The sequence below is a fragment of the Magnolia sinica genome, chromosome 14, assembly GCF_029962835.1.
Source record: "Magnolia sinica isolate HGM2019 chromosome 14, MsV1, whole genome shotgun sequence".
NCBI lineage: Eukaryota > Viridiplantae > Streptophyta > Magnoliopsida > Magnoliales > Magnoliaceae > Magnolia > Magnolia sinica.
In genome coordinates this window covers 64,426,575-64,451,688 of record NC_080586.1, presented here as the reverse complement: position 1 = coordinate 64,451,688, position 25,114 = coordinate 64,426,575, and positions in this window count along the sequence as shown.

Below are 25,114 nucleotides of genomic sequence, written 5' to 3'. Positions count from 1 at the left end.
CACCATGCTCACTTAGAGCCATCTGAATAAAAGACGGATCCCCTGCGATATTGAAGTCGTCCATGTACCTCGTCGATTAACCTGTGATTATGCTGTGAGATTCTTCTTACAAGTGGCTGCTCCACCTGCTCTGTATCCCTGCCTGCACGTCTCAGGCTTCATGCCCTGCCCGCTCATGTGACCACAACATGCAACACACGTGCAGAGGCAGAATCTGCTACAGTCACTGCAGCTCCACCTCTTGAAGTGCTCCCGATCAACATGTAAACATTATCGAGTTGTTGCGCTTTCATGATCACCCATGGCCCCTTAGATACCTTAAGAGCATCATCAATACTTGTGAACTTGCAGCCCATTGCCTCAAATACATTAACAGAAATCAGATTCTTCTTCGTGTTAGGAACGTATCTCACATCAGTCAGGGTACACTGTCTCATCAAACATCTTGATGCGCACCATACCAACAGCCACAACATTACAGGCACTGTCATTGCCCATAAATACCTGTCCACCATCGCACTTCCTGTAGCTGGCGAACCAACTCCAATGAAGAGTCATGTGAAAAGATGCCCGTGTCTAGAATCCACTCACTCTTACGATCATCGTATGGGCATTTGATCGTAGACACAGAAAAAACATCACCATCACATCCACTCGATCCCTCTGACATGACAGCATTGGCCTCCTTGTACGAAGCCTCAGATTCTTCTCTCTTAGATTTATTTGTACAATCTTTATTCACATGTCCTTCCATTCTACAGTTCCAGCACTTTGCCTTTCCTTTGCCCTTGCCCTTGGATTTGGATTTAAAACCTAAAGAACATGTACCTTGTTCAAAATTCCTACCCCTTGTAAGCAGTGCATCAAAAGATATCCTCATGTTGACGTTAAGCTTTCTCATAGCCTTCCCTTAAAGGGCTGAGATAACAGTGTCGACACTAAGGGTTTTATTCGTGGTGCATATTGTGTCCTTGAATGACTCATACTACTCTAGAAGAGAATTTAGCAACATACATGCTTGTTCTTTATCTTTCATCACTTCCTCCATATCCAGCAATTTGCAAACCAATTTATTAAAGTTGCTGATGTGAGCCTTCAGATCTGCACCCTCTGCCATCTTGAAGTTATACCACTGCCGCTTCAAGTGTAGGTGATTTTTAGAGAATTTTTTCGCATAAACATCCTCTAACTTCGCCCATAACTTAGCCACAGTTTTCTTCCTCATGACATTGTAGAAAACTTCATCCGTGAGACATAAACGGATTGATGATAAGGTCTTCTTATCAAGAGTATTACAATCATCATCAGTTATAGTAGACTTTCGTTCCTCAAGAACACCATCTTCGTCTTGCTTGATTAGGGAACTGATCATCTTGATCTTCCATAACTCAAAGTTATTTTTCCCTGAGTACTTCTCAATATCATACCTAGTGCTTACTAGTATTGTCTATCCCTCAGATTCCGATCTGTGCCCAAACGATTACTCTGATACCACTTGTTGGGATTTGGTCTGCGGAATCACACAAATCTAGATCTAAGATATCAATCCAATGGCACCAAGCAAACACAAAAGAACACGCAGATTTAACGTGGAAAACCCTTGCGGGAAAAAACCACGGCACAAAACGATAGAATTCCACTATGAAAATAGAAATTACAAGGAGATAGGACTCACCCAATTCGAACAACCTCGAATCTCACCCTTGTTATGCCCTTTAGAAACCCTAAAATCCTTTTAAGAACCCTTGGAATAACTTTAGGAAGCCTTAGCATTCCTTAGAAAAGCCTTAGGAATCCATATTTATAGTTTAGGAAACTCCACTTACGCACCTCTCTGAAATCGCCTCAAATTTACGCAGTCTACGCAGCATCTGCGTAACCCTCGACTGATCAAGTCAGGGCTTCGACTAGTTGAGCCTGACCCTTGACCAGTCGAATGTCCCAGAAATCCCAAATACACCGTTGCTGAACTTCAAGTCGAGCTGACTTCGACTAGTCGAAGAACCCCTTCAACTAGTTGAGCTAATCCCTTGACTGGTTGAGCAATGCCAATATTTAAGACATCTTACAACAGGTGCAACATGTTCTTGCTTCATGATTTGCTCTACCGTACACCAATACTAATGGGTCTAAAACTAGAGCCCCATCCTAAGCCGTTAGAGCCATCCTTTCTTGGTGTTTATCTTTCCATTTTACCAAGCTCACTTCTACGTTATTTCATCGACTTGATGTCAATCGTCATGGAGGTTTAATGTAATTACGACTACATGGCTTAGTGAGAGATGTATGTGCGTTAGAGAAAAAAAAGGGGGCGAGGGGGGATGATTCATTTTTGTGAATTTTTAAGGAGAAATTTACGACTGTACGACCCATTTATGGCCCACTTAGGAGACTAAGCCCACCTTATTTTCCCTTGCGAGAATACGCCCCAGCTGTACGGATGGCTTGCCAAAGGTCGAAAATGCCCCTGCTTGTTCCTTGAAGCGGATCGGCCGGTGCCCGAAAACGAGCGCTGACGCTCCTCGAACTTCGGGTTACACAAACGGTTCAAAAGAGATCAACGTGACATGGGCCCCACAGTTATGTATTTATTATATCCACAACGTTCATCCATATTTCGAGATCATTTCGGAGCATTATCCAAACAAAAAAAATCATATCCAAAGAGCAACTGGACCACACCACAAAGAGCAGCAGAAAATTGATTTTCACCGTCGAAACTTTTGTAGGGCCCACCATAACATTTATTTTCCATCCAATCTATTCATAATGTCACAAAGACCTGGATGAAGAGGAAAAACAAATTTCGTAATGATCCAAAAGTTTTGGGACCCCTAAAAGGGTTTCAATGGTAGACGTTCAATCTTCCACTGCCTTTACAGTATGGTCCACTTGATAGCTAAATCTATCTTATTTTTCTTCCCAAGCGTTAGTACGAATTCGCCAAATAGATGGACGGTTTGGATATAACACATACCTCATAAAAGGACCCACAAAGGCGGTGAGGATTACAACAGGGGGGAAAAAAAAAAAAAGCCTTGTATCTATGGCTACGGATTATAACCGTAGTGATAACCGCAGCCAATGCTTTTTCAATACGTCCTCTACTATGCATCGAAGGTCTTTCGATATGTACTTCGATATATCGAATGTCTTTCGATTAATCGAAAAAGGTCCAAAACTGTCCAGCAAGTTTGCATAAAAAATCCTGCAATTTTCGATTAATCGAAGTGTATTCGATATGTATCGAAGATATAGCTACAGATTATAGCCGTAGCCATAACTGCAATCCGTAAAAGTCTATACAAATTTTTTTATTTTTTATTTTTTATTTTTTATTTTTTACATGGAGAACTTTATTCTACCTACAATTTTCTCTAATACATATTTATATAAATATGTATATATAAGCATATAAAAAAATTCTCTCTTTTTTTCATTTATTTCTCTATTCATTTAACGAGAATATCTTCTAAACCAAAATTAGTTACTTGATGTACCCTATATGATTTTGGGGTAGGAGAAGCTACTTTAGCCAACTAACCTAGTTATTTTCCAAGATTCCATCAGGTCGATGGTCGAAAATTCATTTCATTCACTTTGCAGTTAATTTCAATCAGTTCGTGGTCATTTCCATGCATTTCACCGTCAATTCCCTCCACTTCACGGACAATTCCATGCATTTCACGGTCATCCCAAACTATTCCGTGTTGATTCACGGTCATTGAGAGGCATTTCATGGTCAATTCCCTTCACTTCACGGTCATTTGCATGCATTTCACGGTCAATTCGCTTCAATTCATGGGAATGATCATGGTTTGAAGTGAATTGACCGCGAAATGCATGCAAATGACCGTGAAGTGAAGGGAATTGACCGCGAAATGCCTCGAAACGACCGTGAATCAACACGGAATTGTTTGGGATGACCACGAAATGCATGGGAATGATCATGGTTTGAAGCAATTTGACCGCGAAATGCATGCAAATGACCGTGAAGTGAGGGGAATTGACCGCGAAATGCCTCGAAACGACCGTGAATCAACACGGAATTGTTTGGGATGACCGTGAAATGCATGGGAATGATCATGGTTTGAAACGATTTGACCGCGAAATGCATGCAAATGATCGTGAAGTGAAGGGAATTGACCGCGAAATGCCTCGAAATGACCTTGAATCAACACGGAATTGTTTGGGACGACCGTGAAATGCATGGGAATGATCATGGTTTGAAGCAATTTGACCGCGAAATGCATACAAATGACCGTGAAGTGAAGGGACTTGACCGCGAAATGCCTCGAAACGATCATGAATCAACACGGAATTGTTTGGGACGACCGTGAAGTGCATGGGAATGATCATGGTTTAAAGCGAATTGACCGCGAAATGCATGCAACTGACTGTGAAGTGAAGGGAATTGACCGCGAAATGCCTCGAAACGACCGTGAATTAACACGAAATTGTTTGGGACGACTGTGAAATGCATGGGAATGATCATGGTTTGAAGCAATTTGACCGCGAAATGCATGCAAATGACCGTGAAGTGAAGGGACTTGACCGCGAAATGCCTCGAAACGACCATGAAATGCATGCAACTGACCGTGAAGTGAAGGGAATTGACCGCGAAATGCCTCGAAACGACCGTAAATCAACACAAAATTGTTTGGGACGACCGTGAAATGCATGGGAATGATCATGGTTTGAAGCGAATTGACCGTGAAATGCATGCAAATGACCGTGAAGTGAAGGGAATTGACCGCGAAATGCCTCGAAACGACCGTGAATCAACACGGAATTGTTTGGGACGACCGTGAAATGCATGGGAATGATCATGGTTTGAAACAATTTGACCGCGAAATGCATGCAAATGACCGTGGAGTGAAGGGAATTGACCGCGAAATGCCTCGAAACGACCGTGAATCAACACGGAATTGTTTGGGATAACCGTGAAATTCATAGGAATGATCATGGTTTGAAGCGATTTGACTGCGAAATGCATGCAAATGACCGTGAAGTGAGGGGAATTGACCGTGAAATGCCTCGAAACGACCGTGAATCAACACGGAATTGTTTGGGATGACTGTGAAATGCATGGGAATGATCATGGTTTGAAGCGATTTGACCGCGAAATGCATGCAAATGACCCATGAAGTGAGGGGAATTGATCGCGAAATGCCTCGAAACGACCGTGAATCAACACGGAATTGTTTGGGATGACCGTGAAATGCATGGGAATGATCATGGTTTGAAGCGATTTGACCGCGAAATGCATGCAAATGACCGTGAAGTGAAGGGAATTGACCTCGAAATGCCTCGAAACGACCGTGAATCAACACAGAATTGTTTGGGATGACCGCGAAATGTATGGGAATGATCATGGTTTGAAGCGATTTGATCGCGAAATACATGCAAATGACCGTGAAGTGAAGGGAATTGACTGCGAAATGCCTTGAAACGACGGTGAATCAACATGGAATTGTTTGGTATGACCGTGAAATGCATGGGAATGATCATGGTTTGAAGCGAATTGACCGCGAAATGCATGCAACTGACCGTGAAGTGAAGGGAATTGACTACGAAATGCCTCGAAACGACCGTGAATCAACACGAAATAGTTTGGGATGACCGTGAAATGCATGGGAATGATCATGGTTTGAAACAATTTTACCGCGAAATGCATGCAAATGACCGTGGAGTGAAGGGAATTGACCGCGAAATGCCTCGAAACGACCGTGAATCAACACGGAATTGTTTGGGATGACCGTGAAATGCATGGGAATAATCATGGTTTGAAACAATTTGACCGCGAAATGCATGCAAATGACCGTGGAGTGAAGGGAATTGACCGCGAAATGCCTCGAAACGACCGTGAATCAACACGGAATTGTTTGGGACGACCGTGAAATGCATGGGAATGATCATGGTTTGAAGCAATTTGACCGCGAAATGCATGCAAATGACCGTGGAGTGAAGGGAATTGACCGCGAAATGCCTCAAAACGACCGTGAATCAACACAGAATTGTTTGGGATGACCGTGAAATGCATGGGAATGATCATGGTTTGAAGCGATTTGACCGCGAAATGCATGCAAATGACCGTGCAACTTAAGAAACTAGAAGAAGCACACTATGAACACAACTTGGATAACATGGAGTGTGTACCGACATGGGTGTGTACTAACAAGCTAACCTAAAAAAGAAAAACAAAAAAATATATAAAAATAAAAACACATTAGAAAAAAAAAACGGAAAAATTACACTTCGATATATCGAATAGATCACGATATATTGAAACTCTTCGATATAATCGAAACCTAATCGATTAATGGTGGAGTAAGTTGTCGATTATATCGAAATCTAGTCGATATAATAGTAGTAAGTCATTCTTACAACCGACCGATATATCGACTATTATTCGATTGATCGAAAATGGTCACACACTGTCCAGCGACAAAATATTTTTTAAATTGTATTATCGATATAATCGAGTAGATGTCGATATATCGGGGTATCGATATATCGACTATATTTCGATATATCGAAAATTGTCAGAAAATGTCTAGCGTCGAACTGCTTTTTTAGTGCAATTATCGATTATATCTCCGATATTTCGATATATCGAAGTAAGTATATATGAGTAAATATCGATATATCGAAAATGTACCTCAATGGTCCAACAACCGGAATCTTATTGACTGGGGAAGGGTTTCAAGTGGAGAAGGTGGGCCACCATTCGCTGATCGAGAAGCTCGATTTAAATGAAGAAGGGGGAAGAGATGGTGATGGAATCGAGGGTATGTTGTTGTATGGGTCAATTGAGAATGATTGTCCATCATCATCTGGTAAAGAATCTCTATTGATCGAAGTGCTCAAAGAAGGATATGATAATGGACTGGAGGATGTGATATTGCATCGGTCAATAGAGAAATCATCAGGTGAAGGATTTGAAGTGGAAGTGGACCACCATCCACCGATCGAAAGGATTAATTTGCATGAACAAGGGGTATGAGATGATGAAAAACGCGAGGATATATCATTTGATGAGTCAATAGAGAGAAGGTCAGTTTCATCATCTGGTGGAGGATCTGAAGTGAAGGAGGTGGGCCACCATCTTAAAATTGAGGATATCTATTTGCATGAAGGGGGAGAAGGAGATTGTAGTGATTTAGAGGGTGTGTTATTCCATGGGTCGATAGAGAATGAACCACTATCATCATCTCAAAAGGTATTTAAAGCGGAGGGAAGCCACCATCCACCAATCAAGGGTCTTGATTTACATGAAGGGGCAGAAGGAAATGGTAATGCACTGGAGGGTATGTTACTCCATGGATTTATAGATAAAGGGCCGCCATCATCTTCTGGTGAAGGATTCCAAGTGGCGGAGGTTCCCTACCATCTGCCTAGCAAGAAACCCGGTTTACATACAGATGGAGGTACAAGAGATGTCAATGGGTGAGAGAGTGCATCATTCAATACATCAAATGGGAAAGGATCCCAACCGTTGCCTAGTACAGGAAGTGAAGTTGACAAGGTGGGCCATCATCAGCAGATCGAAGAACTTGGGTCACATTTAGCAACCACAAACGGTGTGGTAGCACAGCCAAGGAAATGTTCCCAATCTGACCAACAAAGGCATTGGATGACAGGAGGTAGTCAATCACAAACAATTTCGATTTCTTTCATGTGTGGGAAGGTTGGACACTCGAATGTACGGAATTGTAGGAATTGACCGTGAAATGCATGGAATTGTCCGTGAAGTGGAGGGAATTGACGGTGAAATGCATGGAAATGACCGTGAAGTGAAGGGAATTGACGATGAAATGCATGGAAATGACCGTGAAGTGAAGGGAATTGACCGCGAAATGCCTCGAAACGACCGTAAATCAACACAAAATTGTTTGGGACGACCGTGAAATGCATGGGAATGATCATGGTTTGAAGCGAATTGACCGTGAAATGCATGCAAATGACCGTGAAGTGAAGGGAATTGACCGCGAAATGCCTCGAAACGACCGTGAATCAACACGGAATTGTTTGGGACGACCGTGAAATGCATGGGAATGATCATGGTTTGAAGCGAATTGACCGCGAAATGCATACAACTGACCGTGAAGTGAAGGGAATTGACCGCGAAATGCCTCGAAACGACCGTGAATCAACACGAAATAGTTTGGGATGACCGTAAAATGCATGGGAATGATCATGGTTTGAAGCGATTTGACCGCGAAATGCATGCAAATGACCGTGAAGTGAGGAGAATTGACCGCGAAATGCCTCGAAACGACCGTGAATCAACACGGAATTGTTTGGTATGACCGTGAAATGCATGGGAATGATCATGGTTTGAAGCGAATTGACCGCGAAATGCATGCAACTGACCGTGAAGTGAAGGGAATTGACCGCGAAATGCCTCGAAACGACCGTGAATCAACACGAAATAGTTTGGGATGACCGTGAAATGCATGGGAATGATCATGGCTTGAAGCGATTTGACCGCGAAATGCATGCAAATGACCGTGAAGTGAGGAGAATTGACCGCAAAATGCCTCGAAACGACCGTGAATCAACACGGAATTGTTTGGGATGACCGTGAAATGCATGGGAATAATCATGGTTTGAAACAATTTGACCGCGAAATGCATGCAAATGACCGTGGAGTGAAAGGAATTGACCGCGAAATGCCTCGAAACGACCGTGAATCAACATGGAATTGTTTGGGACGACCGTGAAATGCATGGGAATGATCATGGTTTGAAGCAATTTACCGCGAAATGCATGCAAATGACCGTGGAGTGAAGGGAATTGACCGCGAAATGCCTCAAAACGACCGTGAATCAACACGGAATTGTTTGGGATGACCGTGAAATGCATGGGAATGATCATGGTTTGAAGCGATTTGACCGCGAAATGCATGCAAATGACCGTGAAGTGAAGGGAATTGATCGCGAAATGCCTCGAAACAACCGTGAATTAACACGGAATTGTTTGGGACGACTGTGAAATGCATGGGAATGATCATGGTTTGAAGCAATTTGACCGCGAAATGCATGCAAATGACGGTGGAGTGAAGGGAATTGACCGCGAAATGCCTCGAAACGACCGTGAATCAACACGAAATTGTTTGGGACGACCGTGAAGTGCATGAGAATGATCATGGTTTGAAGCGAATTGACCGCGAAATGCATGCAACTGACTGTGAAGTGAAGGGAATTGACCGCGAAATGCCTCGAAACGACCGTGAATCAACACGGAATTGTTTGGGATGACCGTGAAATGCACGGGAATGATCATGGTTTGAAGCGATTTGACTGCGAAATGCATGCAAATGACCGTGAAGTGAGGGGAATTGACCGCAAAATGCCTCGAAACGACCGTGAATCAACACGGAATTGTTTGGGATGACCGTGAAATTCATGGGAATGATCATGGTTTGAAGCGATTTGACCACGAAATGCATGCAAATGACCGTGAAGTGAAGGGAATTGACTGTGAAATGCATGGAAATGACCGTGAATCAAAACGGAATCGCTGGGATTGACCGTGAAATGCATGGAATTGATCGCAAAGTAAATGAAATGAATGAAATTGACCGCGATCTGATTGAAATTGACCACGAAGTGAATGAAATGGATTTTCGACCATAGATCTAATGGAATCTTGAAAAATAACCAGGTTGGTTGGCTAAAGTAGCTTCTCCTACCCCAAAATCATATAGGGTACGTCAAGTAACTAATTTTGGTTTAGGAGATATTCTTGTTAAATAAATAAAGAAATAAATGAAAAAAAGAGAGAAATTTTTTTTTATATGCTTATATATACATATTTATATAAATATGTATTAGAGAAAATTGTAGGTTGAATAAATTTATCTATGTAAAAAATAATAATAATAATAATAAAAATAAAAAAATTCATAAACCAGCACAGACTATAGTTATGGCTACGATTATAATCCGTAGCTATTAGTCAGATCATATTCGATAAATATCGAATACTCTTCGATATGTATCGAAAATTGCAGGATTTTTGAGGCAAACTCGCTGGACAGTTCTGGACTTTTTTCGATTAATCGAAAGACCTTCGATACAAATAAAAGGACATATCAAAGCGGCAAGGGCTATGGCTATGGCTACGGTTATAATCCGTAGCTATAGAAAACACCGTAGCCATAAGTTCCTGACCTATTTATTTATTATTATTTTATTTTTTACTTTTGTAATCCCCACCCCTTTTTGTGGGTCCTATGATGAGGTATGTGTTATATCCAAACCGTCCATATATTGGACGAACTCGTATTAAGGCTTGAGACGAAAAATGAGACAGATCTAGCTATCAAGTGGACCACACTGTAAAAGGCTGTGGAGGATTGAACTTCTACCATTGAAAACCTTTTAGGGGTCACAGAAGTTTTGGATCATTATGAAATTTTTTTTCCCTCTTCATCCAGGCTTTTGTGACCTTATGAATAGATTAGATGGAAAATAAATGTTATGGTGGGCCCTACAAAATTTTTAACGGTGAAAATCAATTTTCCCGTTGCTCTTTGTGGTGTGGTCCAGTTGATCTTTGGATATGATTTTTTTTTTTTTGATAATGCTCCCAAATGGTTTCGAAATATGGATGAACGTTGTGGATATAATAAATACGTAACTGTGGGGCCCATGTAACTTTGATATCTTTTGAACCGTTCGTACAACTCGGAGTTCGAGGAGTGTCCGCGCTCGTCTTCGAGCACCACCGATCCGCTTGACGGAACAAGCAGGGGCATTTTCGACCTTTGGCAAGCCATCCGTACAACTGGGTCGTATTCTCGCAAAGGAAAATGAAGTGGGCTTAGTCTCCTAAATGGGCCATAAAGGGGTCGTACAATCGTAAATTATTTATTCATAGTATTATTTATTCAAAGAATAAAAATGTTGGTTTATTCAAAGAATAAAAATGTTGGTTTAATATAAGATTCCATAGTATTAGTAAATAATTTCTTAAACCATGAGGGGTTCTCGCAGCAATGTTATAATGCTCCTAGTTGCATCAGTCAACTTGCCGTTTGACTGATCGATCTGAGCCATCTATTAAGTCCATAACACATTTTACGAGCTATCTTGCAAAAATCACTCTGATTGAATGATCCAATCTATCCCCGGTCTAACTTTGGTAGCCATCATTTTTCCTAGCCATGGATGGGATGGTTGATATTGCCTAAAGAAAGTGGTTCCTTGTAATCGTTAGCAATCTATTAGTAAATAATTTCTTAAACCATGAGGGGTTCTGGCAGCAATGTTATAATGCTCCTAGTTGCATCAGTCAACTTGCCATTTGACTGATTGATCTGATCCATCTATTAAGTCCATAACACATTTTACGGGCTATCTTGCAAAAATCACTCTGATTGAATGATCCAATCTATCCCCGGTCTAACTTTGGTAGTCATCATTTTTCCTAGCCATGGATGGGATGGTTGATATTGCCTAAAGAAAGTGGTTCCTTGTAATCGTTAGCAATCTATTAGTAAATAATTTCTTAAACCATGAAGGGTTCTGGCAGCAATGTTATAATGCTCCTAGTTGCATCAGTCAACTTGCCGTTTGACTGATCGATCTGAGCCATCTATTAAGTCCATAACACATTTTACGGGCTATCTTGCAAAAATCACTCTGATTGAATGATCCAATCTATCCCCGGTCTAACTTTGGTAGCCATCATTTTTCCTAGCCATGGATGGGATGGTTGATATTGCCTAAAGAAAGTGGTTCCTTGTAATCGTTAGCAATCTATTAGTAAATAATTTCCTTGTAATCGTTAGCAATCTATTAGTAAATAATTTCTTAAACCATGAGGGGTTCTGGCAGCAATGTTATAATGCTCCTAGTTGCATCAGTCAACTTGCCATTTGACTGATCGATCTGAGCCATCTATTAAGTCCATAACACATTTTACGGGCTACTTGCAAAAACCACTCTGATTGAATGATCCAATCTATCCCCGGTCTAACTTTGGTAGCCATCATTTTTCCTAGCCATGGATGGCATGGTTGATATTGCCTAAAGAAATTGGTTCGTTGTAATCGTTAGCAATCTATGATGGTCCTCAGCGAATAGATGGATTCACTTGTTGATTGGACTTATTCTGGTGCAAACGATCTTGACCGTTCATATTAAAGTCTAATAATCAGATGGTTGCGATTGTTAGGTTAGTGTGATATTTACATGGTAGCCCATGAAATATGCATTAGACCCAACGGACAGTCTAGATCTATCGATTTGACTTTCTAAGTCTCCAATACGATGAGGATCATATATAGTGCCACGACAGCATTGGAGCATTTCTCCAATTAGAAAAATGGTAAGTTTCTGATGCATCGAAATGTGAATGCGTTAACAGCTGGCCCGCACAAATGGGCCCCTTGTTAGGTTAGACCCGGAACAGTTAAAATCAGGTAGGGTCCAGGTACCTTTGACAACCCTAATTATGAACCTATAGTCTCTTACTAGCATGGTCGTCGATTACCAACAAGATGACGAAATTTTAGCATGGTCGTCGATGACCTACATGATGACGAAATTTCAGATTGTCCAGATGGGGTGGATCAGGTGGGCTGCATTTGACTGGCCAATATTCAAATTTCAAATCGAACGAAAAATCTAAACTTTTCAAATGGATTTTCATGCAAGTTTTAGGAAATCGGATTGCCTACTGAGTTACTCAGTGCGCTCTTATCGTACTGAGTAAACTCAGTTGGGCCCACCTTGAATGTATGTAGTCTATCCATGCCATCCATCCGTTTTGTCATCTAATGTAAGGGGTTGAGCCCAAAATTGAAGCGTATCCAAAGAAAAAGTGGATTATAACACTGGAAACAGTGGGGATAATGATTTCCACCGTTGAAACCTTTCTAGGCTTCACAGTGATTTTTATTTGTCGTCTAATCATAAAGACATGAATGAAGGGGAAACACAAATATAGGCTTGATCCAAAACTTCTGTGGCCCCCAGGAATTTTTCAACCGTAAATGTTCAGTTCAACTATTTCTTGTGGTGTGGTCCATTGGAACATTGGATATGTTTCATTTTTAGGCCCAGGCTCTAAAATTATCGGGTAAAATGTATGACGGAACGGATAAAATACATAAATCATGGTGGACCTCACAGGGTTTACTCAGTACACTAAGCTTAGAAAGTTACCACGCAATCACGCTTGTACAATAAAGCTCATGTACACGCCATACATGTGCCATTATCAGTCCAAGATCCAATCCATTCATCAAAATGGCACCACTGCATTGATGCCTATTTAAAGAATCAGGTTGATCCACTGATCAGGTGGGCCACAATTTGCAAAACAGATGTACGACTCCAACTTAAACCAACCGCCTGTTTTCAATATTGGGCCAACATGCTGATTGGACCAGATTTTATTTTGGGGTGATGGGTGGATTAGATCTAGTGCGTATGTGCCAAAAGTGTCACACGTGTGGCATGTAAAAAAATGGATGGACAGCGTGGATAAAATCATACCTCACGGTGGACCCCACAGCGCCTCCTTGGACCGAGTCCATCCAGGCGGGGCAGGACAGGACGCAATCGGCTCCCATTGGCTGGGTGGTCAATATCAATTTGATCAGCTGTCTCTTTCCGTGGCTCATTCACTGCATGGAGGATCGTATAGATGCTATACGGTTGCTGTGCAGAGTAAGAATGAATGATCCGTATGATATTCTGGACTATGGAGGATCATATACATGCTCTTTTCGTTGTATAAGGTGTATATAGCGTGACCCTAAAACCACGTCAATTGATATAATTTAAACGGTTTGATTAGTTGGTGGGCCTCCCTATTTATTTGGTGAGGACTGATCAATTCAAACAGACAGCCTAGAATAAAAAAAATCAATTTTAAAATCCAAAAAAAGCAGTTGTCCACTTATGAATGCTCGATTTTTGGTGGGCCTCCCTATTTATTTGATGAGGACTGATCGACACTGTGGTACAGTACCAAAGTTGTCACCCACAAGAAATTGTGTATGAAATTAAGGCCATGAAAAAGATAAAGCCTACACCTTTGTGTTGAGTTAGATAATCGGTGGACCAACCTATAACATTATAACATGGCCCACCTGAGTTTTGGAATAACGTTTTTATTTTTTTCGTTTCTTCTTTTTTTTTTTTTGGGTTAGCTGGTTAGTACACACCTGTGTCAGTACATACACTCCATGTTAGCCACCCCCACTAGGGATCGATAAAGTTTGGGAATAACGTGCTTTTTATGTAATTCCTTTTTTTTAAAAAAAATTAGGTACATTACATTAAATGTAGAGGTGGCACGGGACAACTTGATCCGGCCAACTTGACTCGCCTGACTCATTTGGATCCGACTCGACCAGATCAAGTAGGCTTCGCCCAATCCAAACTCAAACCAAGTTAAGTTCGAGATACCTAGTAACTCTCTCTCTCTCTCTCTCCCTCTCATATTCCAAGCTAGCAACCACCCACCACTATCACCCTCCTCCTCCTCTCTCTCCTCTCCACTCTCTCGGTCTCTCCCTCCCTCATCTCTCAATCCGACTCAGTGCCAATTCGACCCCACTCGGTACTTCTGACTGGATCAGACTCGGTCCGGATCAGTTCAGGCTAGACCGGACTCGGATCAAGTCAGGCATGCCGGACTCGGCATCAAGTCAGATTGAGTTCAGGTTAAGCCTATTTTAAAACCGAATCAAGTCGAGTCAGCCCTAACTCGGTCTGACTCAACCCGATGCCTAGCTCTAATTAAATGAATAGATGGGATGACATGTGAAGGACACAGTTCATGCCACCACAACTTGTAGGTAGTAGCTGCATCGTCTTCTTCTAGTGACATGCCACGTGTTTACAGCATCTTTTCCATCAAAATGGAAATAGTAGGTTGAACCCTGAAAGAGACAAAAGGAGAGAGACACGAAAATACATATATACCAGAAGACAAGAGAAAAAGAAAATATAATAATAGTATATTGGAATTTGGATAGTAGGTTTGACAACAACCCTTTTATCTAATTTCTAAAGTACGTTTGACTTTGTTTGAAATGACTTTCCCGCCTTTAAATATTCATAATTACCTCTTTAAAGATGCAGCTCCAAAAGCAAAAGCAGAGGACTCGCCGGCTTACATGTAAGATAGATATAAATATAAATTAAAAAGGCTCTCACACAACTACTCACACGTATACCTGTTTTGGCCTGTAGTAATTATTATACTGTCTTAGTTGTCCTATCACCAAAATGAGATGAGTCTTGCTGTTGTTTCCTGCACCGGATGCACGGGCGTGTCAGAATTGAAACTGCATCCGAACAACAATTATCTCAAGAGCCAAGATAGGCAGGCACGCGGTGTATGATCAAGATTTTAAAAAAAGTCACTTATTCAGAAACTCACTCAATGCATAAAATCAAATCAAATGATATTCAAATGGTGGAGTACGTCCTATAATAAAAATGAGAAAAGAATTCTTATAGTTAATTATGAAGAGCGGCTCTAAAACATCCTTCCAATTGATGAACGGAATATAGCATGCAAGTGTAGACTCAAATTATAGCTACGGATTACGCTACAAAATGTAAACAATATGTTTGAAAAATAAAGATTAAATGCACTATGGAATGTAATTTGCTTGACAAGGAAAGTGAATGATTACACTATGAAATGTAATTTTAATTAATAAATTGACAGAATAATTGAAAGATAAATTTAATTGGTTCAGGTTAATATAAGAATTTTCCTACTTTGCTTTGTTATTTATATCTTTGATCCAATCTGTTGATGCAAAAAACTGGTGGGCCTTCCTTCTGATCTACCGCCTACACAAGGATGAAACAAAGGAGACCCTGATTAGAGCCGGGACCCTCCGATGCCTAAGTTAGTGACTGGACAGTGTAGGAATAGTTTTTTTAGAAGGGTTTTCTCCGTACCTTTGATCTTAGAGATGGTCTCCTTTTATAGGAGTGAGTGGTCCTGCCGTGCAGGGATTTTCTCCCCAATCTTAGCAGATATGATTTGGTTGCAATCTGCTTACGGATGCTTCTCGATCCCGAGATTATTGAGGTCGGGAATCCTTTCACAAGATTTTCGGGATGGTATTCATGCTTATACCGTCTCTTCCTTGATCGGCTCAGCCTTGACCGACTCTAGTAATAGCTGAGTCTTAGCTAGCTACAAGGACAGGGCTTCTTATCTTCTATCGGATGAAACAGAGTCGGCTCATAACCAATACTCCTTATTCTGATAACCGACACTACAACTGACTTAATATGAATCGGTTTTCTGATCGATCGGGCGACTTCTAGCCTTTGGACCTTGGTTTATCCCCTTTAGACGTTGCTGGCTCGTTATCCGAGACAACTTTACGTGCCTTATACATCCGGCCTATGGCTCTTGACTCTTTATCTCTCAGTCGGAATTTATTTTCCACAATCCGAGTTAAGTCTCTCCTTTAAGCTTTACTATCTTGCCTCGGTTGGACCCATTACCTCGGATCCTCTGGCTATGTCAGGAGAGTTGGTCCATTCCATAATCGGGTCTCCGGACTTGTCGTATTTTTTCCCCCAACGGTAAGTCCCCTTACTCCTTGGGTCAGCCGTGTTGACATTAAGGAGTAACGAGTTTCTGAGTCGGTTTACATCGAAGACCGAGGTTATGATGGAACATTTAATGATTTTTATGTCGTCCCTAACAGGCGTCGGTTCGATGCTCGAGGTCGCACAAGCGGACAGCCGTCAGAACGTTTCATCCGCTTATGAGCATCGGACGCATGGCGAAGGCGTTACCTGCGTTAGTCGGCGTACGCCACGTGTCGGGCGGGGGAGTTGAAACAGGCATCGATTCGACTCCTCCTTAAATGCCTCTGCCACATGGCAAGGATATAAAAGAAGGAGCGGGACGCCTTTTCTCCATTTTTGCGCGCCTGCTCCTTCTTCTCACGTTTTCTCTTCTTCGTTGTTGTCGTTTTCTCCGCCATTTCTGTTCTCCTTTCCCTTTTAGCTTCTCCGTCTGTGTACTTTTCGCCTCTCCAGTGATTTTTAACTCTCTTCCTTCCTTTCTTTTTCAATCTTAATGGCAATGCGTGGTACTTCAAGTCCCCAGGAAGGGATTTTCGATCATGAGGACGAAACGAGACATCTTTGGAATGTCTCGGAATCGCCTTCATTGCTGACAGAGATGGCGATTAGTGCCAATAAAGCTTTCCAATTCTCTGAAAGAGTCTCTCGAACTTCAGCGGAACGTCCTACTTCGGCAAGTCCTTCTGGCGATGGCGTATCACTATCGACTGCCCTTAGGAGACCTAATCCTCCTGAGGACGACTTGGGGGAAGAGGATGAGGAATTGGAGGAAACCACTGAGTCAGATCCTCTTATGAGGTCGGCTCGGGTCGCTGAGTCGGCAGATGAGGAAGAGGAGGCTGCTGAGGGAGGGGTGACTGGAGACGACCAGAGGGGTCCGGTCCCTTCAGTATTAACTGAGGCGGACTTGGACAGAATTCGAGTCGGGTATCATATTCCCGACTCAGTTATTCTACATCTTCCCCTCTCTAGTGAATTACCCGACCGTCCCCCTGTTAGGATGGTCTCGATTTTCCAAGTCGCTATGCAATGCGGCTTACGTCTGCCCCTTCAACCCATTGCTCGGGATTTCCTTTTCCGACTCCAGATTACTCATGGGTAGATAGTTCCGAATGGGTGGAGGAACTTATTTGGGTGTTCAGTACTGTAGGCTGAGACAGAACAGCCTTCACTGACTATCGACGAGTTCCTCTATCTGTACCAAGTACAGCCAAACCCTCAACAACACGGCTGGTAATTCCTGTGCGCTTGGCAGAACAAGGGCGGTCTTTTGATAACCGACCCTCCTACCTCTAACAAGCACTGGAGAGAGAGGTGGTTCTAGGCATGTGGCCGCTGGGAGACTGCTGAGTCTGGGCTCTTCGAACCTCGTGTTCCTCGAGCATTCTCTGAAGCAGGTGACTCGGCATATCCTTTCTCTGTATTTTCTTGTTGTGATACTTTTGAGTCTGACCTCGTACATTTTGCAGATATCCCCAAGAAGAGACTGAAGCTAGACACAGGCGCTCTAGCTCGAATTAAGGCTCTGTAGGCGCTAAGTAAGGAGGATCGGTCTTGTAAGACGCTTCTTCAATTGGAGTGTCTTCTTCTGTCGGGTTTAGACTTGGTCATGACAGGTACTCTCTAGCTATTTTGACATACTTCTTTTAACTTGTTATCCGATTCCGTACTTCTCCTGGTGCAGATATGGCTGAGGCTCGACCCCTTCTTAAGCCAGCTTCCAAGATGAAGGCTCCTCCGAAGTCAGCGCTTCTATCGGAGACTAGGCCTTCGAAGAAGCCGAAGACAGCTCCAAAGGTTAAGGAGCCATCTGCCTCGGTCGCCTCTGCCTCGGCCACTTCTGTCTCGATTGTTGTCATACTCTCTGACCCAGAGGAGAGGACGGAAGAGGTGGACGTAGTTTCTGTCGAGTCTCAGGTGGCTCCCGAGCCAGGACCCGTAGCAGAGCAGGTGTCGGAACCGAGAGAGGAGACCTCGGGGGGCTCCCCTTCTGCGAGATGTGTCGGCCATGGTCCCATGGGCCATCTCTCACGGAGGGGAGAAGGAGTATGCCAGCCTCTGCAGTTCCCCTTCGAGGCGGGTGCTTGCTCACGCGGCGAAGGTGCTGCTCGAGGTAAGGTCTTTGATCTTTGTCGTCTTAAGTGATTTCACTTTTGTCTTGGCGACTTAGTTCTGACATCAAGTTTTTTTTTTACAGTTTTCCCCTTACGTTCTTTGGGCAAGTTCGGAGTTTGCTAATACTGAGAAACGAGTTGTGGAGTTGGAGACGCAGCTCGAAGGCGCTTTGACTAGGGCTTACGTACTGTCGGGCGACTTGGGTCTTACCAGAAAAGCTGCTGAGGATGTCAAGGCTGAGTGTGCCTGTATAGCCTTGCTGCTAAAAAAAGCTCAGGAGGAGAGTCAGCGACTTTGTATGGCTCATGCTCCTTGTGAAGATAGGCTGAAGTGGGTCAAGGTTGAGGCCGAGGCAGCCATTGAGTAGGCCAAAGACCAAGCCGTAAAGGCTTTCGTCGAATCCCAAGAGTTTTCGGATGAGAGGGATTACTTGTATCAGAGTGGGTACACAGCTTGTATCTAGGTGATGAAGCAATCTTTTCCCAACCTTGATCTATCGGGATTCGATGATGATGCCGCAGGTTTTGAAGGTCTGGAAGCCGAGGCTGCCGAATCTGCTGATACTGCGGCTAGTATCGAGGTCGAGTCCGAGGCAGCTCCTGAGGTTGCTGAACTTGCTCCAAGTGGTGGTAGCTGAGTCTGAACCACCTCCTGAGTTAGCCCCTGATGATCCTTGGAGCTTCATTTTTGGCACTTACACCAGCATCCCATTTTTGGCACTCACACCAACACTCCGAAGCTTACACGTTATTGCCGATCTTTTTTTTGTCCTTAACCTTTTTACTCCATCAATGTAATGCTGACATAAAATGTAACTCAATGTAACAAACATACTAATGAATTAATATAACTTTGGTTTTCTTTTATTCATTTTGATTCAGTTTACATGCTTATCATCTTTGAGTCTTCTCTAGCGTTTAACTAATCTAAGCTAAGGGTGGTAAATTTTTAGATGTTCGGCATTATAGGGACAAGGCGGTAACTGCTCATTTAGGTTTTCCAGCTGATACGTTCCAGGTCGGATGGAGCTTGAAACAACATAGGGTCCTTCCCAATTGGGTCCCAGTATGCCTGCACCAACTTCTTGGTATTTAGGAACGTTTTTCGGAGAACCATGTCTCCGACTCGAAAACGCCTGACCTTGACTCAGGCATTGTAGAACCGAGTTACTTGTTGCTGCCAAGCCTCCATTTGTAGTCGAGCTCTTTCCCTTTGTTCGTCCACAGGATCGAGTCCGAGGGCTAAGAGTTCTTCATTATCCTCCTCATTAAACGAACTGACTCGGGCTGAAGGCAATCCGATCTCGACTGGGGTGATGGCTTCCGAGCCGTAAGCAAGGGAGAAGGGAGTGTCTCCCATAATAGTTTGAGCCGTGGTTCGGTATTCCCACAAGATCTTCAGGAGCGCTTCAGCCCATGTTCCTTTAGCTCGGTCGAGCTTGGTTCGGATATGCTGCTTGCTGATCTTATTGACCGCCTCAACCTGTCCATTAATCTGAGGATAATGGGGTGATGAGTATACATTTCTAATCCCGAGATTATCGCACATCTCTCGATAGCTCTTATTATCGAATTGCTTCTCATTGTCAGTAATAATAGTCCGAGGTATCCCGAACCGACAGACAATGTTTTTCCATACAAAGTTCGTTCGGTTATCTTCGCCAACGGCTCTGCCTCGACCCACTTTGTGAAGTAGTCCACTACTACAACAGCAAACTTGGTCTGAACTTTTCCCATAGGAAGTGGTCCAATGATGTCGATTCCCCATTGCGCAAAGGGTCAGGGACCGATCATAGGAGTCAGCTCCTCCGGGGGTTGCCTCAGAATGGCCGCAAACCGTTGGCATTTGTCTCACCTCTGGACGAGCTTACGACCGTCGTGCTGAATGGTCGGCCAGTAGTATCCCTGACATAAGACCTTGTGCGCAAGTGATCATCCTCCTAAATGATTTCCATATATTCCTTCACGTATTTCCCGCAGTACGTAATCGGCTTCATTAGAATTCAGGCATCGTAAAAGGGAAGCATAGTAGCCTTTTTTGTACAGCACCCTGTTGAGTATAGTGTAACGGGAAGCTCGGATCTTCAATCGTCGAGCCTCGGCACGATCTTCGGGCAATTCTCCATTATCGAGATATTGGACGATCGGGTCGAGCTAAGTAGGTTCCGAATTAATTATGTGTACGATCAAGCTGACCTGTTCATTGATACTCGGCTTAGCGACGTATTCAATTGGAACAGACCTGGGTATGTCGTCTTCGTCGGCTGAGGCAAGTTTTGCTAATAGATCGACCTTAATATTTTGTCCAAGGGATCTGAGTAACCACACATTATTAAAATCCATTGATTAACTCTTTGGCTTTCTCCATATATACTTTCAATTACTCTTTACGTGTCTGATATACACCGGTGACTTGATTGACGATCAATTGCGAATCACTAAAGACGTTGAGATAAATAACACCCAAACTGGCTGCGAGTCAGAGGCTGAGCAATAAAGTTTCATATTCTGTTGTATTGTTCGAGGCTTGAAATTCAAGTCGTAAGGCATACTGTATGTAGGTTTGATCGGGAGCTTCCAGGACGACTCCTGCCCCGCTTGCCTTTGAGTTGGAGGAGCTGTCAACATACAGCTTCCAAGGAATTGAGTCGGGTGCTGACTCGGGACAAGCTATCGTAGCTTTAATAGGCTTAGTGGCATGCGCAGTCATTGGATCAGTTTGTGTTGTCACTTCAGCAATGAAGTTGGCCACGGCTTGCCCTTTGATTGCTACTCTTGGCTTATATTGGATGTCGAATTCGCTAAGTTCGATCGTCCACTTTGTAAGTCGGTCGGATGCTTCTAATTTCTGAAGGATCTGACGCAGTTGGAGGTCAGTCATAACGACAATGGTATAAGCTTGGAAATATAACCGAAGTCGTCGCGAGAAGACTACCAGGACTAAGGTCACTTTTTCCAGGAGTAGATATCTTGTCTTTGTCGATAACAGTGCCTTGCTAACGTAATAGACTGGCAGTTGCTTTCCTTCGTGCTCCTGTATCAGAACCGAGCTAACCGCTATGTCGGATACTGCAAGATATAACAGCAGAGCTTCCCCTGGTCCAGGTTTCGACAGGAGAGGTGGAGATCTGAGATAAGACTTCAATTGCTGGAACGCTGCTTCGCACTCTTCCGTCCAATCTACCGTTTGCCGTCCCTTTAGTTGTTTAAAGAATGGGAGGCATTTATCGGTAGCTCGAGAGAGGAAGCGATTGAGTGCAGCTACTCGTCCGGTCAGCCTTTATATGTCTTTGATCATCTTTAGAGACTCCATGTCGAGTAATGCCTTGATCTTTTCTGGATTTACCTCGATCTCTCGTTGGCTAACTAGAAATCTAAGGAACTTTCCCGAGCTTACGCCAAAGGTGCATTTGCTCAGATTCAACTTCATTCGGAACTCGCGTAAGATCAGGAATATTTCTTCCAGGTCGGATATATGGTCGGCCGCATATATACTTTTGACAAGTATGTCGTCAATGTATACTTTCATGGTTCGGCCGATTTGCCAAGTGAATATTTTTTTAACTAGTCTTTGATAAGTCGTCCCAATATTTTTTAAATCAAATGGCATCACATGGTAACAATAAAGACCTTTGTCAGTGACAAAGGTAGTCTTTGATTTATCAGATTGATGCATTATAATTTGATTATATCCTGAGTAAGCATTCATAAAACTAAGGAGTTCGTGCCCCGCAATGCTATCTACCAATTGATCGATCCTCGGAAGAGGAAAGTTATTCTTTGGGCAGACTTTGTTTAGGTCAGTATAGTCAATATAGGCTCGCCACTTCCCACTGGTTTTCTTCACAAGTACGATATTAGCTACCCATTCTACGTAGTATATCTCTTTTATGAATTTTGCCTTGAGGATTCTTCTATGATAGCATACCTTTTAGGGCCGAACGGGCATCGCTTCTGTCGGATCGGCTGATAGGTCAGATGGATGTTGAGTCAGCGAGTCATTACTGAAGGGTCGATCCCTGACATGTCTTCATGGCTCCATACGAATACATCGGCATATCATTAGAGCAGGGCTATCAGATTATCTTTTAGGGGTGACTGCAGAGACAAGCGAATCCGCACCGTTTTCGTTTCATCTGTATCGACCAAAGGTACCAAGACAAGGTCCTCCACCGGTTGTCCTCGTTCGTGAGTTTCAACTCGAGGGTCCAGTGACTCGATCACGGATACCTCGAATGGAGATTTCATGGCTGTCGCGTAGTAGCGCCGTACATCTTGCTGATCTCCTTTGATGACTCCCACTCTGACTTAGTCGAAAATTTTATGAAAATGTGGTATGTGGACACCACAGCTTGGAAGAGACTCAGAGAGGGTCAGTCGAGTATAGCATTGTAGACGGACGATTGATCGACTATCAGAAAGTCGACCATTACCTGATGCGGAGGGTTTCCAGTAGTAAGTGACAGTGAGATGATTCATTGTGAGAGTATCTGTCTTCCTGAGAATCCAACCAGTGGGGTACAAATCGGCCGCAATGCCGATCGTTCAACACCCATTTTGTCAAATGCCTGAGTGAACAGCACGTCAGTAGACGATCCTGTGTCGACGAGTATGCGGAACACCCTTCGGTTCGTGATGGTGGGAGTGATAACTAATGCATCATCATGGGGGTGGTGAATACCTCGAGCATCTTCATCGGAGAACGAGATACAGTACTTTTCTCTCTTCTTTTCTTCCAAAGGCCGAGCTATGATCATGATCTCGGACTCGGGTCAACTAATGCTCCTGGCGAGATTCTTCCAAGCATTATTTGAGTCGCCTCCGCCTTGGGGACCACCGACAATAGTCCGGATTTCCTCCGTAGATCGGTTGTCACTGGGGCGTTCTTCCGCTGTCCCGGTTCTTTTGACGTGTTCTTTGAGTCGGCCTTCTCGATTAAGCCTTTCGATCTCTTCCTTTAAGTGATAACAATCACTCGTATTGTGGTCATGATCGCGATGGTAGTGACAGTATTTATCCTTATTCCGACGGTTCCGATTACTTCAAAGCTTATTCAGCCAACTGACAAATCCTTCACCCTTAATCTCCATCAACACCTGCTCCTGTGATTTATTGAGAGGAGTGTATACCGAGAACTTCTGGTCAGGTCATTTTCCCCACTTACGTTCATCGCGCGTTCGGTCTTCCTTGCGCTTCTTCCCTCCGGCCGAGTCAACTTCTTTTTTGGCTGACTCTTTGGTCAAGGTTTTCGCGCTCTGGGTGGCTTCATGCAGATTCCGTGTTTCCTCGGCATCCGCATACTTATTCGACCGAGTCTTAAACTCAGCCGGAGTCATAGGCGGATTTTTGTCTAGAGATGCCAGAAACAGCTTGTCCTTGACTCTTTACATGATGGAATTGAGTGTTGTCTCCTCTGAATATTTTCAAACTTGGAGCGACTCAAAATTGAAACGCTTGATGTAGTCTTTCAGTAGCTCTCCCTCCTTCTGAACTATGTTGTTCAGATGCGCAGGAGGCTTCAACTTCTTCTTCCCTCCAATGAAATTGGTGAGAAATGCATCATTGAGCTCCGCAAAATGAGCTAATGGACCTTAGTTTTAGCTGTTTGAACCAAAGTCGAGCTACGTCGGCTAAGGTGAGGGAAAAAGCTCGGCACATCACGGCGTCCGGGCATCATGCAACTCTATGTATGTTCGAAAGCATTCGATGTGTTCAGTTGGGTCGGTTTTACCGATGAAAGGTGTAATTTGTGGAAGACGTTCTGGTAACCGAGCCTGTATTACTTCCTCCACAAACGGGGATGTTATTTCAGGCCTATTTTGATGTACATTCCGACTCTGCTTCATGTCCGTAATTTCTTCCCATACTTCTTTCCTGAAGTCTTGGAGGTCGACTTTCCAGGGTTCGTCACTTTCTGCCATTCCCTCAACCGGAGGCCGACTGCGCCTCCGCCGATCGATCTCGTGTCGGAGATCAGTGGGGGGCAGCACGACAGTCGCGGAATGAGCAAGTGTTGGCTCAGACGGACCGTGGGGCTGACTTCGCTGAGGGACCGTTGATCGCAGAGCGAGAGGCTCAGGGTCGGCGACTTGTTGTGGGACGTTGGTCGTCTGAGCATGGGGCTGAACTTGTTGCCGATGTATCTGTTCCAATATTTGTTTCATGACATTTATGTCGGATCTAAGCTCCTAGACCTCTTTATCTAGCCGCTCATTGCCTCGGTTCCACTGGATATTTCTTGTCGCGGCAGAGGCTACTGGATGAGCAGCAGGATCCTGGCGGTTGTTGGGTTGATTCTGAGCTCCTTGGGCTTCGCTTGCACCCGGTGGTCCAGTAACAGCGGCTTCATTTGGCTCTTCCTGAACCGTGTTTCTAGTTATCACCATTAGAGCGCGTTTACAGCTTCTGGAT